Raw genomic sequence first — 14,244 nt, 5'->3', positions numbered from 1 at the left:
AGTAATCACCTGTGTTGTGGTGGCTAGTCATTTGCAGACTTTTGTGAAGAAAGGATATATGTGGAATTATAAGACTGGTGATTATAACAAACTTAGGAGACAGCTTGGGGCTATAACAAGGAGTTGAGTGGTAAGGAAATAAATGTTGCATGGGAAAAGTGAAAAAGAAATTACATAACAGCATCAGTGTATGTGAATGTATTCCAAAGGCCAGAAGGCTGAATAAGGTAGGTGTAAAATGGATGAATGAGGAGCTTAAGCATGTAATCTGGAAAAAGAAAGTACTTTAGAGGAAGTACAAGATGAATAATGGTAATAATCAATCACATGTAGAGTATAAAGAACAAGTGAGGAGAGTGACTCAGTTAGTAAGGATAAACAAAAGCAGAGTATGAGCAGAAATTGGCAAATCAGGCAACAAAAAAAAAAAAAGGAAACTATAGAGAGTTTTTTTTAGATATGTGGCAGGTAGAAGGAAGAATGATCATGGTAAGATGATGTTAATGAATGAAAGTGATAGAATTGTAACTGCTGCAGAAGACATTGTTGAGGTATTCAGTGATCAATTTATAAGGTGGAATCATGAGGAAATTAAATGGTAGAGGAAACAGGAGGGAATGGCTTAATTGTGAGTGAGCAGGAGATATTTGAGGAAATAACCTTGATGTCAATAAGGCGATAGGATTGGATGACATATCACCACACATCTTCAGGGAATGTTCCAGGAAATTGGCATGCCTGTTTAATAAAAGTCTTACAATAGCACAGGTTCCAAGTGAGTTGATGGAGGGTAAAATTGTTCCACTGCATAAAGGTAGTGATGAGACTGTAGCTTCAAATTATAGGCCGGTCTGTATATCTGGAGTTGTGATGAAGGTACTGGAAAGATTGGTGAGAAGTGAGCACAAATGGTTTGATAGCAGCAGTATTCTCTGTGGTTATCAGCACGGGTTTGTTAAGGGGATATCATGTTTCACTAACTTACTTATGTACTATAACAAGGTGACAAATACCTTGGACAGGAGAGATTCATATATAGTGGTGTACTTTGATTTTGCAAAGGCTTTTGATAGACTGCCACATGACAAGCTCTCAAATAAATTGAAACAGATAGGATTGGATAACAAACTTCTGAGTTGGATTAGTGACTGGCTGTTGGATAGGTATCAGAAAGTTGTATGTGGGGATGCGGTATCCCAAATTAACTAGTGGTGTGCTGCAGGGATCAGTTTTGGGGCCATTGTTGTTCAATTTGTATGTTAATGATATTGAGATGGGTTTAACTAGTGATATGTAGCTGTTTTCAGATGATGCAAAATTGGGGAGAGCAATGCAGAGTTAAGCGGATGAGGACTTGAATAGATTGCATGAATGATGAATGGGCAAGTAAGTGGAACTATCAGTTCACTGTGGCAGAGTGTGAGATTTTGAGAATTGGTAAACAATGATGGGATGAAAAGTATACGCTTGCTGTTAAAACTTTAACAGGTAGAGGAGATGAAAGATCTATGAGTGATGGTCGACAAGGACCTGAAATTCAGCAGCCACATTGCACAAGTTGTGAAGATGTCACATTGGATAATGGCAGTGATGCAGAGGACATCACTGCTATTATTATTCAATGTGCAGAAATAGAGCGTTTATGATGCCATTGTATATGGCCTTGATCGGGCCTCATATGGGTTATTGTGCACAGATTTAGTCGCTGGGTTTTCATAGTAATGAGGATATGTTGGAAAGTGTCTAGAGAAGATTCACAAAGGTGGTCAGTGGTCTTTGAAAAGCCAGTCATGGGTTGTTATCAGGTTGATATAGAGGAGATTTTTCATAGAATAGGAGAGGAGGGGTAGAACAACAGGCTATCACTGGAAACTGTATAAGGAGGGTCAGAGCAGAGGAATGAGGAGTAGGTTCTTTGCATGGAGAGTGGTTGGTGAGTGGAATGCATTGCCAGAGTGTGTTGTGGGTGTAACACATTGAATCAGTTTAAAGCATGGATGGATGAGTGTTGTGTGCAATAGTGTGTACCTCCCACAATGAATCTCTGACTCCATGGAGGTCAAATGTTAATAATAATTAATAATAATAAGATTCAGGAATTGGGGAGGGGAGTTTTTTAGGAGACCAAGAAAAAACTTGTTTCTTGCTATGTTTAGCTTTGCATTATGTTTCTAATAGAAAGCAAGCTGTTTGTTTTCTGACTATACTTATTATCATCCTCAGACCTCCGTGAAGTCAAAGATTCATTATTGGTCCTCTGTCATACAAACATCTCATCATACTGTGCTTTCAATGCATTCCAATCCTTCACCACTCTGCTTCTCATTCCTTTGCTCACACCCTCCTTACACAGTTTCCTGGGATAACCTATTCTTTTCCATCTGTCTTCATTCTATGAAAATTCTCTTCAGTGGTAATCTGATTTAAAAAAAAAAAACCTTACCAACTTATGTTTCTATTATATCACTCCTCCTATCTTTTAGATGCTGTAAATCACATCTTCTCAACCTTTCTTCACTCAGCATTCCAGGGATAGGAAATCACCTTAGTCAATCACCTCTTGACCCTTTCCAGTATCTTTTCATTTTTTTGAAAGCCAGGTGACCAAATCAGGGCATAGTAGTCCTTATGTGACCTTATTAAGGCTTTATACAATGGAACTAGAATCTCTTAAAAGTCAGTCAGTGTTCACCACATCATTGCCAGAATTCTTTGCACTCTCCTCACAATTTTAGCAAAGTGTTCTCTAAATTTTAGATTCCTATCCACCAGTATATCTCTACAAGGTATATACTCAACATCCTATCTTTGTTTTCTGAATTTTAAAGCCTTACATTTTGCAACAATGAACTAACAAAGACACTCTGATACTTATTCACTCAGTCTATTCAAGACCTTTTCTTAGCCACATCTGCTGTACACCTCATAGTTTTTCTCAACTTTGCATAATCTGCAAACAACTGAATATCTCCATTCAAACCTTCCCCAATACCATTAACGTACAAATAAAACAGCAATGGCCCTAAAATAGATCCTTGTGGCACACCACTAGTGATGTTCCTCTTCCATAATACTGCTCCCACCATACACTACTTTCTGATATTTAGCAGATAGCCAATCACCAATCCAGTGCAGTAATCCAATTGCATGCATTTATTAACAAATAAATATTACTTCTTTCTCAATTAATGAGCTTGCATAGCAAGCATGGAGAATTTGCCCCTGTCTCTTGCTCATTCACAGTCAGTTTCTCTCTCCCTCCCCCTCCCTTCCTCCCTCCTCATCCACTGCGCTCAAACTCTCCATGATGTCATATTCACAAGGATGAAATAAATACCTTTATAAACTGCTCATTTAGTATTTCAGCTATATTCTCAGCAGCAATTATCCTTATACCATTTTGTTCAGTCATTTTTTTCTGCTGATTACATATTGAAACAACTCCCTAGGAGTATGGACCTGATTATTACATCTGTAATGGCCAGCCTGGTTGGCCGAGTGGTTAACGTATCCACTCTCCAGCCAAGAGGCTGTAGGCTTGAATCCTGCAGCCTGGCATGGATGTTTGTGATTGTCCTACTAACCAGTTACCATATGAATTGCTGTGACCTGTGTCCTGGTGCAGTATGACTTTTGATGTCTTTGCACCATAAAAAAAATCAAATCAACTCAACCTCTCTAATGCCTTTTTCCCCTGCTTTGCTTGCACATTACCTTTTCACAGTTATCTCATTTAACCTTTTGACTCTTGAATGCATTTAGATATTGCTTCTACTAGATAGTTAATAGCACTCAAGCAGCATGAATCTCCTTTCCGCCCAACTCCTTATTTCATGATACATGCAAGCTATCTCCAGAGCTTTTCATAATCACCAGCCTTGTAGTTCCACATATATCTTTTTCTCACAGAAGTCCTTATATGACTGGCAAAACCACCTAGGTATTCACTTTATGGTCACTCACCAAGTGACCATAAAGTGACAGGAGGAGGATTTAACACCTCATTTATAACGAAATCCTCTCATAAGATAATCAAATCCAAGAATGTGCCATCTGTTATATACTGCCTGAGGTAGTTTGTCTCTCAAAAATTTTGGGAATTCATTTTCTTTATTTCCAGATGTCACCCTTTTCCTGTTTCTTGGCTAATTTGCTTATACATTTCATGGTCACCACCTTCCACATTACAGGTCTGTAGCAATCTAAGTATTTCATTCTGTTCACCTCTATCGCACACCATACTGCTTCAAAATCACTACTACTATTATTCCTTGCATATATTTGCCTTGCACGGACATAACTCCTTTCTTGTCATCAGTAGAACTACACCTCCCTTTCTACCTTTTCTGTCTTCACAAAAAACATCATACCCTTTCATCTCCGATTCCTGTCTGGATGTCATCCTCATCCAACCACGTTTCACTTAAGCCAACAATTTCTGTGTGAATGAACTCAATCAGTACTACAAGTTGTTCCCATTGTTACTGATATTTCTAGCATTTGTATACAAACTTAACTGTTTATTTCTGGATCTATAACAAGTTTTACTGATACCATGTTTTAGATATGACTGCTCCATTCCTCTCTCACTACCCATCTCAAGACCTGCTTCAAACTCAGCTGTTTCCCCCTACGTCCCAGACTATCCCATTCCTTTCTTGTCTACACACATATTCACTTCCTCTTTGAGCATCGACCTTTCTCATGCTGTGTTTTCCTGTTCTCCCTGAGTTGCCCTGTTTCCCTATTTCTCTTGCACACTTGTTCTCTCATTCCCTATACTCATGCTACCCACTTTTTCATAAGTATGACTTCAATCCCTCTTCCACATCACTTTTTACTTGCACTCATTACTTTCTCTTCCAACAGTCTTTCCAGATGACTCACCAAAACCATTCAAATGCAGTTCATCACTCTTATACAGTTCAGTTCGTCCTTCAAACTCATCCCACACATTCACAAACTGTGCTCCTTTTTCTCAGATTTCCACTAACATATCATTGCTCTCCCCTCAACTCATCTTTATCTCTCCCCTCTATTTACTCATCATACCTGGAATCATGCCGACTACCTTTCCTGTCACACTATTATCTTTTATTCTTCTCAGCAACTTCCTTATATCCAGTCTTACATTCTACTTGCTTGCTCTTCATATGCAATGTTCAGTCACTTTATCACTTTACTAATTGTACCTCTGGGAAAACAGACCATAAGCAACTTCCAGTGGCAGCTCATAAGAATTTGTAGTGATGGGACTAGCAATAAAAGTAAAAATAAAAAAAAATCAATATGGATTGAAAAAATAATTATATCATTAATGAAACTAAAATATAGGAAAATTTAACAATATTTAACAGAATTCTTCTCTTCGTTCATTTCTACAAAGATATAAATTAAATGGTAGAATTAAAATAGAAAAAAGAAAAATCACACAATATTTATCTACAATAATGATAACAACGTTCATGTGTGTTGTTTGTGCTTGTGTTGTAGTAGCAACATATCTTGCGCTGCAATATTACCAGCCCAAACTGCACATAAATCACGCATTACCCCCACTACATTATCTATACTAGGTAGTGGTTTGGTGCGGTCTGCATTGAATGCAGCTCCAACATTGAACATACTAGTCAGTACTGATACTAGCCCTAGCCTGCACATTCTATTGCAAAATACAACTATTACTACAAAATGAATTATATAAAATATATTTGAGCGGTATTGTGTTACAAACAAGAAAATAACAGTTTTTAGATAAATATATAAAAATTTAAGAATGGCGATAATAAAACAGGAACTTTCATTTTATACTGGAGAGACTGCAGCTCTGCACTGTCATTGGCATCTTCTCATTCACCACATCTCTAATAATTGAATTCTCATACAGTGCCACTCATGAGTCCTTTACCTCTTTCATAACATCATTCTTTTCAATCTTCTTCACTCTTCCATACATATATACAGTTTTCTTCATTTCTCTCAGCATCCACTACATCTCTAGTCTCATCTTTGCCAACTTCACTTTCAAATGTTCACTGTCATGCACTCTCATCAGTCATGCATGTTTTTATCCATCATCTCTGTTCACCATCTTGTTGTTAATTGCACCCTGTTTTTCGTCATTCTCGTTTACTTTCTTATCAGTCGCATTCATTTTTTCAGTATCAGTTTCTCGTTCTTAACACTTGCACAACCTTTCTCAATATCCATTATACCTACAACACCATGTCCCCTTCCCTGATTCAAACAAGCCTCATAGTCTATCAGCATATCACACTTCCTGTATAACCCACTCTTGCTCTTTTCTCTTATTCAGCTTCTCCACATAAACATCCACAGCATCTTCCCAAACATACATATTGTGCCATGTCATTATCGAAAAATCCACACTATTCACTCACAAACCTACAAAATGATCTCCTTTTCACTGCCAATTTTTTTTCCAGAGTACTAACAAGAAACAAAGAATTTAAAATTATACTACGTATATAATTGATCCAAAACACCACATTTTAACCACAGATGTCACACAGCAACACTTGATCTAAAATTTATGCAATATTTTCCCATGGGCAATTTTAAGATATGATTACATTCACTACATCATATGCAAAATGTATGGTCTTCACAGAATGAGATATTTTTGGAAGGAGAAAGAAACTGGAGAATGCATTTGTTGAAAGTGTTTCAAAAGCAAATGCCAGAAGTGTGAAGAAAGCAAGAAGAGTGATAGTGGTGAGTTGAAAGATGAAATGCATGATAATGCGATTACCATAGTTAGTGTTGCAAGCAATATGAGTAATTGTATTAATGACACAGTGGAAAATGAAGAGAATGACCAGATGATAATGAAAAGATATTGCACTTACATGGAGTTCTCCAAAGAACAAAATATGAGATTGAGTGGTTGGAGAAATGTCTGACAATGAAAGAAAGGGGAGCAAAAGCAAAGCATGAAGAGTGAAAATAAGAATAGGATTTTGTGTGGTGATTCATTGATACAATGAGTCCTTGAAGGAAGTGTGACAAAATCATGTTTTGCTGGAGCAAAGATAAAGGATGTCAGTGATGCTGTAAGGATGTAGAGTGAAGGTGAAAATGCATATTTTGGCTGGTGCAAATGATTTAGCAAGTGACAAGTGTGGTATGAAGAAAACACAAAAGGGTTGTTAGTGTATGTGAAAAAGAGGAGTGAGAAAATAAAATCTGAGTATGATAGAGGTGAGCTGAGATGGAGAGCTATGATCACGCAGGAGTTAATGCACTGATTGTGCAAGAGGAATAGTGTTGAGTTTGTGGACTTGTGGAGTGAGTTCAGTTGAAGGAAAGATTTATGTAAGGTGGATAAGTTGCATCTAAATGGATTTGGTGTCAGGCCTCTTAAGAAAATGTTGTTCACTGAAAGTTTGGGAGTGCAAAGTCAAAGAAACTAGAATGTTGGAGGGGATGTGTAGGTGAAAATGGGTCCAAGCAACCTAGAGGTTAGTAAGTGGGAGAGTGATCACATGATGCAAAATGTAGCACTCCAGGTTAACTTTAGTGGGCTAAGCAACACGAGGTGTAAAGGAAGTTGTGGGATGAAGCTGGTATTACAATTTATGAATACTAATGCCAGAAGTATTTGAAATAAGATAAAGGAGTTTTTGGCATGGGTTAGCACAACTTGGCTAAACATTATAGGCATTAGGGAGATGTGGTTGACTAAGGATGATATGGTCATAGGAATAGAATGCAAGGGATATAGTATCTTCAGAGAAGACAGAAGGAACAGGATGGGGGGGGGGGTGCTTATGATAGCAGAAAAGAACAGAAGTACATCAGGGGAACAGAGATTCAGAGGGCAGGTCATTTGAAGCTATCTGGCATGAGATAGAGGCCAACAGGTCTAAATATGTTATTGGTTGCTGCTATAATCCATGGGTATAAGGGAGAATAGATAACATGCACTTGCAGATAAGCATGATAAGTACAGGTCGAGTAATTATCATGGGAGGATTTCAATAACGGGGACATAGATTGGGAAGAGGAATGGTCACATGCAGGGAAGGAAATGGAATTTATACAGCTGCCGAGAGAGAGAGAGAGATAATTTACCTGGGACAACATATAATGGATGGGACACAAGGTTCAAGAGTGCTGAACTGATCATTGCATCTGAGAACTTAACACGAACTAATTTAGCTATGCTGCCTCTGATTAGAAAGTGATCATGTAGTCTTGACCTGGGGGGGGGGATTGCCAGACATACAGAATTTTCTGTTAAGAAGGAATATATGTGGAATTACAAAGCAGATAATTATGACAAGCTGAGGAATCAGCTTTCAGGAGAGTAATGGCAGAGGAAGTTGGAGGGAAGAGATGTTAGTAGTGCATGGGAGATGGTCAAAGAGTGTTTGGAGAAAGCAGTATCTGAATGAGTACCTAGAATCAGAAGGATTAATCAGGTAGAAGGTAGATGGCTGAATAGCTTCATTAAGCAGGATTTGCACACAAAGGAGAGGTTGTGGAGGGATTACAAAGAAAAAGGGTGATCAGCCCCATCAGTATTTTGCATGTGTACCATGTAAGTGGTGACATTGCAATGCCAGATGTGATATTAACTGATAGGAGAATAGAGGTTGGAAAAATAGAGGTGCTTAAAATATTGCAGAACCTCGATGCAAACACAGCCATGGGATGAGATGGCATATCAGCCTGTGCATTACAATAATGTGCAAGGGAGTTATCAATCTTCTTACCAAGATGTTTAATTTAAGCCTCAGTAATGAAAAAGACCCAGTCAAGTGGAAATAGGGGAAAATAGTACCATAGCAAATTATAGGCCAGTCAGCATTTCATGGAGTATCAATTAAGGTATTGAAGAAATTCGTGAAAGACAGAATTCAGGACTGGACTGAGTGGATAGAAATATGATACTCTGCAAGGGACAATATGGTTTTGTGAAGATAGGTCTTACCTTAGTAATTTGCTTACTTTTTATAATCACATGACAAGGGTTGGATTACTAAGTGATATTGTTAGACCTTGCAAAAGCATTTGACAAGATTCCACATAGAACTCCATTGCATAAATTGGATCAAATAGATGTAAATCTGATTATTTGGATTTAGAGGGTGGCTGATGGACAGATATCAAAGAGTGATTTATGGAGGAGTTGGGCCCTGGAGAAGTACCACAGAGCTCAGTACTTGATCATCTGTTATTTAATTTGTATATCAATGAGATAAGAAATGACTTAACAGGAAACATTGAATTGTTTGCTGATGATGGCAAACTGGGAAGAGCAATAGTAAATGAAGGTCATGAGAGATCCTGTAGGAAGAGTTAAACAGACTACCCAGTGTAGGCAAAGGCAAATGGCTGCCAGTTTAATGTGGCCAGTGTAAGGAGATGCACTTTGGGAAGAGATGACAAGCTGTGTACTATATTGATGGAACTGAGCTGCAGTAAACGAAAGAGGCCAAGGACTTGAAGTTTAGAGGGCATATCACAAAAATAACCAAAACCGCACATCAGATTACATGGTGGTTGAATAACACATTAACAAGCTGGGACAGAGAACTTATTGTTCCCCTATATGTGGTTTTTTATAAGGCCACATCTGGAATACTATGCACAGATCTGGACTCCCAGAATCCATGGTGATGAAGAGAATCCAGAGACTAGTGACAAAGATTGTGATAGGTCTTTGGAATGCTCCTTATGAAATTAGATTCTGTGGCCTTCAAAAATTAGCAGATAGGTGAAAAAGAAGAGATATGATAGAAGGATTTAAGTTATTTAAAGGGTTTTATAGGATTGACACTGAAGACTTTTTTCAGTACATGGCAAGAAGGGAGAACAAAGTGTCACCATTGGAGGTTGTGTAAGTGTATGCTCAGCAAGGGTATTAGGACTATACTTTTTGCTTGGAGGAGTGGATAGGTTTCTAGAGGTGGTTGTGGGTGCTTCATCAGTGAATGAGTTTAAGGAGAGATATGATGGGTATTATGTGAATGATGACTAGTGTATGTGAGTAAATGGTTCTCCCATGACCATTGTTCTAGCTTAGTGGAGATCCTGTATAATAGCAATTCTAACTACCACCCAACTCAAAAAAAAAAAAAAAAAAATATATATATATATATATATATATATATATATATATAGGGTGGTTCAAAATTCCACCTACAGACTTTGAGGGGAGGTAGAGAACATCAAAATCAACCATGTTCAGAAAGCATGACCGCAAATGCCACCGGAAGGTACTAACAGGGACGCAAAGATACAGAAATAACACAAGGCAGTAAGTAGTTTAAAAAAAAACTTTATTAGGCATTACTGAATGGTTCAATAGTAGTTGGATACATAATATGGTTTCACACCAGGTGCTCAAAGTTACGACCATTAGCAGTGATGCATGCCTGACACCGACGACACATCGATTGTTGTACATTTTCGAAAATACCTGGAGTTTCCAGGATATTAGCAGTGGCGATGCCGATTCTTGCCACGAGGTCCATGTCAGAGGCAACAAGCGTTTCATACACCATGACTTTAAGGGTCCTCCACAGAAAGAAATCTATGCTCAATAAATCAGGTGAGCGTGGGGCCATGCGACAGCTCCACCTCGCCCAATCCATGAAGCCCCAAAAGACCTATCCAAATACTGACACACAGAAATGCCAAAATGGGCTGGAGCCCCGTCATGTTGGAACCACGTTTACCAATGCACAGTCATTGGAACATTGTTCAGTAAATCTGGCAGAACTTCTTCCAGAAAGGTACGATACTTCTGTGAGTCCAGTCGGGGTTGTAACAGGTATGGGCCGACTAAACAGTCAGCAACGATACCTGCCCATACATTAATGGCGAAGCATTGTTGTGCAGTATATGATTGCATGGTGTGTGGGTTCTCATGGGCCCACACATGAGCATTGCGGTGATTGAAGACCCCCTTCACTGGTAAATGAAGCTTCATCTGTGAACTGAACACAAGTTGGAAAATCCTGGTCTATGGCACTTTTCTGCAGAAACCACTGCATGAATTCCTTACATCGAGGATAATCTTCGGCTATCAGTAACTGGACCCATTGCAGGTGAAATGGATGTAAGGACTCAGAGTGCAAAACGTGTAATACACTGGATCGAGCTACTCCTGTTGCAGAGGCAACAGCACGTGTGCTTGTCTCTGGATTATTGTCCATCGCATTCAACACCTCTTCCATGGCGTGATTTCGTGTCAATCGTGGCCACCCACTATCATGAATGATCCATAGTCACACAAATTCTGATGCAGATGCGCAAATATTTAGTGATGCAGTACATGTCTGTTTGGGTACCTTTCGCGATACATTCTTACAGTGGCTCGTCCATTACCGTCAGCTAACCTGTAAACGAGGTGCATGTCTGCCATCTCAGATTTGTAAAGTGACGTATGTCACTTTACGAAACTGATATTTCTAAACTGAATTTTCTAAACTGATATTTCATACAGTTTAGAATGATGTCTGAGAGTTGAGATGATGATAACTATTGCTTTTGCAAGGTTCTCATAAGTCCTTCAAGGTTTTTTGTCTGTAAGGGGGAGGGAATTGAAAACAACAACATATCTACTTAGAGCATCTCAGACATTCTTAATAGAATTAAGGTCAGGAGACCTGCTGGTTGGGCCATAAGTGCTATAGTTTCTTTTTGAAGATATTGTTCTACGAACTTTGCTCAATGAGGACAAGCATTATCGTCTTGTAGGATGTCTCTCCTGTCGTATTTGCATATGGATGAACATAGAGATCTAGGATCTCATCATTCATGATTCTGCTAGAATGCATATACAATTTGGTGTGTCCATCCAATGTGATTTCTCCACACTACCCGTCCCCCCATCCCTTTTACAGATATTATTATTATATGGGCATCCCCATGGTGTCTGAAGACCCATTGCAGGAGACCCAATCTATCATATCTCTCCTTGAACCCATTAACAGAAAAAGCACTAACAACCGACTAGCAACTGCCATTTTACTCATTCATTACTCTCCAAGCAAAAAATCTAGTCCTCGCACTTCTACTGACCACACCTTTATTCAACTTCCAGGGATGACCCTCTAGCCAAATGTTGAAACATTTCTCCTACATCTATTCTATAAAACCCTTTAAGCAACTTAAATGTTTCTATCACATCCCTCTTTTTCTACTATCAACCAACTTTTGCAATCCACACACCCTCAATATCTTCATAAGGAACATTCCACAGACCACTCACCATCTTGATCACTCACCTCTGAATATTCTCCACCACTTACACATTCCCAAGAAATCCAGGGGATCAGACTCAAGCACAGAATCCAGAGTAGGCATATCAAAGCCTTATAAAGAGGAAGTACAACTTTCTTATCTCTACTTATTAATGTGTTCTTTACTAGCCAAGTAATCTTACGTACTGCCTTAGCTATATGCGCTCTAAACTTTAACTCTCTGTCTACCACCACCCCTAAATCTCAAGCTTCATCTGTTTCCTGGAGTACAGTGCCATCAATGTGATAAACTGCTTGTAATCTAATTATTCCAAAGTGTATAACTTGACATTTCTTGACATTAAACTGATACACATTAACTTTTGCCCACACTGACAGCCTATTTAAATTGTCTTGCAAGTTCTCCACATTTGCCTTCATTGACTATTACTCACCTAATTTTGCATCATCAGCAAACAACTGAATATTTCTCTTCAGGTTATTTCCTATATCATTTATGTGCAAATTAAACAACAATGGTCCCAGCACTGAACCTTGTAGCACACCACTAGTCACCTGTTTTTGCTTTGATTCTCCCTCCCCCCTCCCCCCATATACCACTTTTTTGATATCTGTCCAGCAGCCACCCTCTTATCCACTTAACCAGTATCATATCCATCCCCATTTGTTTTAATTTGCATAACAGTGTTCCATGTGGTATTCTGTCAAATCACTTTGCAAAATCTAGCAAAATCATCATGTAGCCATTTCCTTTATCCAACTCAGCTGTTACTCTATTATAAAAAGTTAGTAAATTACTAAGGCATGACCAATGCCATGTTGACCCTCATATAGTATCATATTTTTATCTATCCATTCTTGAATTCTCTTTTTTTACCAATTTTTCTAGTACTTTTACCATTTACTGATTAGTCTATAATTAGAGGGATGATAATGTGTTTCTGGTTCTCTTCATATCAGAGCAAACACCTGGTATCACTTTGTAGAGCAAATTGAGACTCATCTATAAACAATACCAACTCCCATTGGTTTTGGGTCCAGTTGATGTGGAGCCTGTCCCATTTAAAATGTTCTCTCCTGTGGTTTGAGAATAGAGACACAGACTACCAGTTACCCTGCATACAGAGACCACCTTTGTGAAACCTTCTGCTCAGTGGAAGCAGATAACAGTGTTCCTGTAGCTGATGAGAGGTCAGTTCATAGCTAATTCAAGGTAGCACTCCTGTTTTGGTATGCGGATAATCAGAGATATCAATCACCCACTGTGGTTGTAGCCTGTAACCTGCCTTCACTGTATCTTTGAGATGCTGTTTGTGAAACAGCATCTCAAAGATACAGTGAAGGAATCAGTTTCACAGTCTGTTGAAATTGATTCCACAGCCTGTGAACTATGGAATGACTTATGTGCAGCCAGCTGGTCTCACTCTTATGATGGCTCACCACCTTAATTCATTAGTTTAATGATGTCTTGCAACCACATTCAAGATTTTGTTATCACAAAATGTGTTATTCTCACTTCAGACACAAAATGAAAAACCTTTCCAAAATGCATACTTTTATGCCATCACTCATTTTCAAATACGGCTGACAGCTCATTTGTATATGCCAATCAGACTCAGCTTAACATTTTTACATAATGTACCTGACTTTCATATACCCCCTTCCCCAAGTTACTGCAGCAGTTTTTCTCTGTCCTTAATTTATGGAAACTAGTGTATTTAATTTTCGCTTTTAGGCTATCAGCTATGTTTTGTGCCTATTATTATTACTGCATCCTCCATGAAGTCAGTAGACTCATCGTAGGAAGTTCGTTCAACTGACAACATATTTATCATACCAAATCTTAAAATCCTTGCATTAACAACACATTCTGGTTGGTGGTGGTGGGGGGGGGTAATTTACTTTAAATTCTTTGTCGTAAAGTATGTAGTCAGTTCTTTTACAATTCTCTGCATTGTTGTAAACCCTTATATTGATAGGACCATTAATGCTGTTTACTGTGTCTGCC

At 38.6% G+C, this 14,244-nt stretch overlaps 1 protein-coding gene across 1 annotated transcript in view; it reads left to right on the top strand.

Moving 5' to 3' along the window:
• LOC150101203 (mutS protein homolog 5-like) overlaps positions 1-14,244 on the top strand; it is a 194,114-nt gene that overhangs the window by 134,995 nt on the left and 44,875 nt on the right. The window lies entirely within an intron of this gene.

Source organism: Typopeltis vanoorti, chromosome 12, assembly GCF_054136105.1.
Source record: "Typopeltis vanoorti isolate ZY-2024b chromosome 12, IOZ_Tvanoo_1.0, whole genome shotgun sequence".
In the NCBI taxonomy this organism is placed as follows: domain Eukaryota; kingdom Metazoa; phylum Arthropoda; class Arachnida; order Uropygi; family Thelyphonidae; genus Typopeltis; species Typopeltis vanoorti.
The sequence above is the reverse complement of the archived record's forward strand: the minus strand, read 5'-3'. Positions and strand labels throughout refer to the sequence as shown.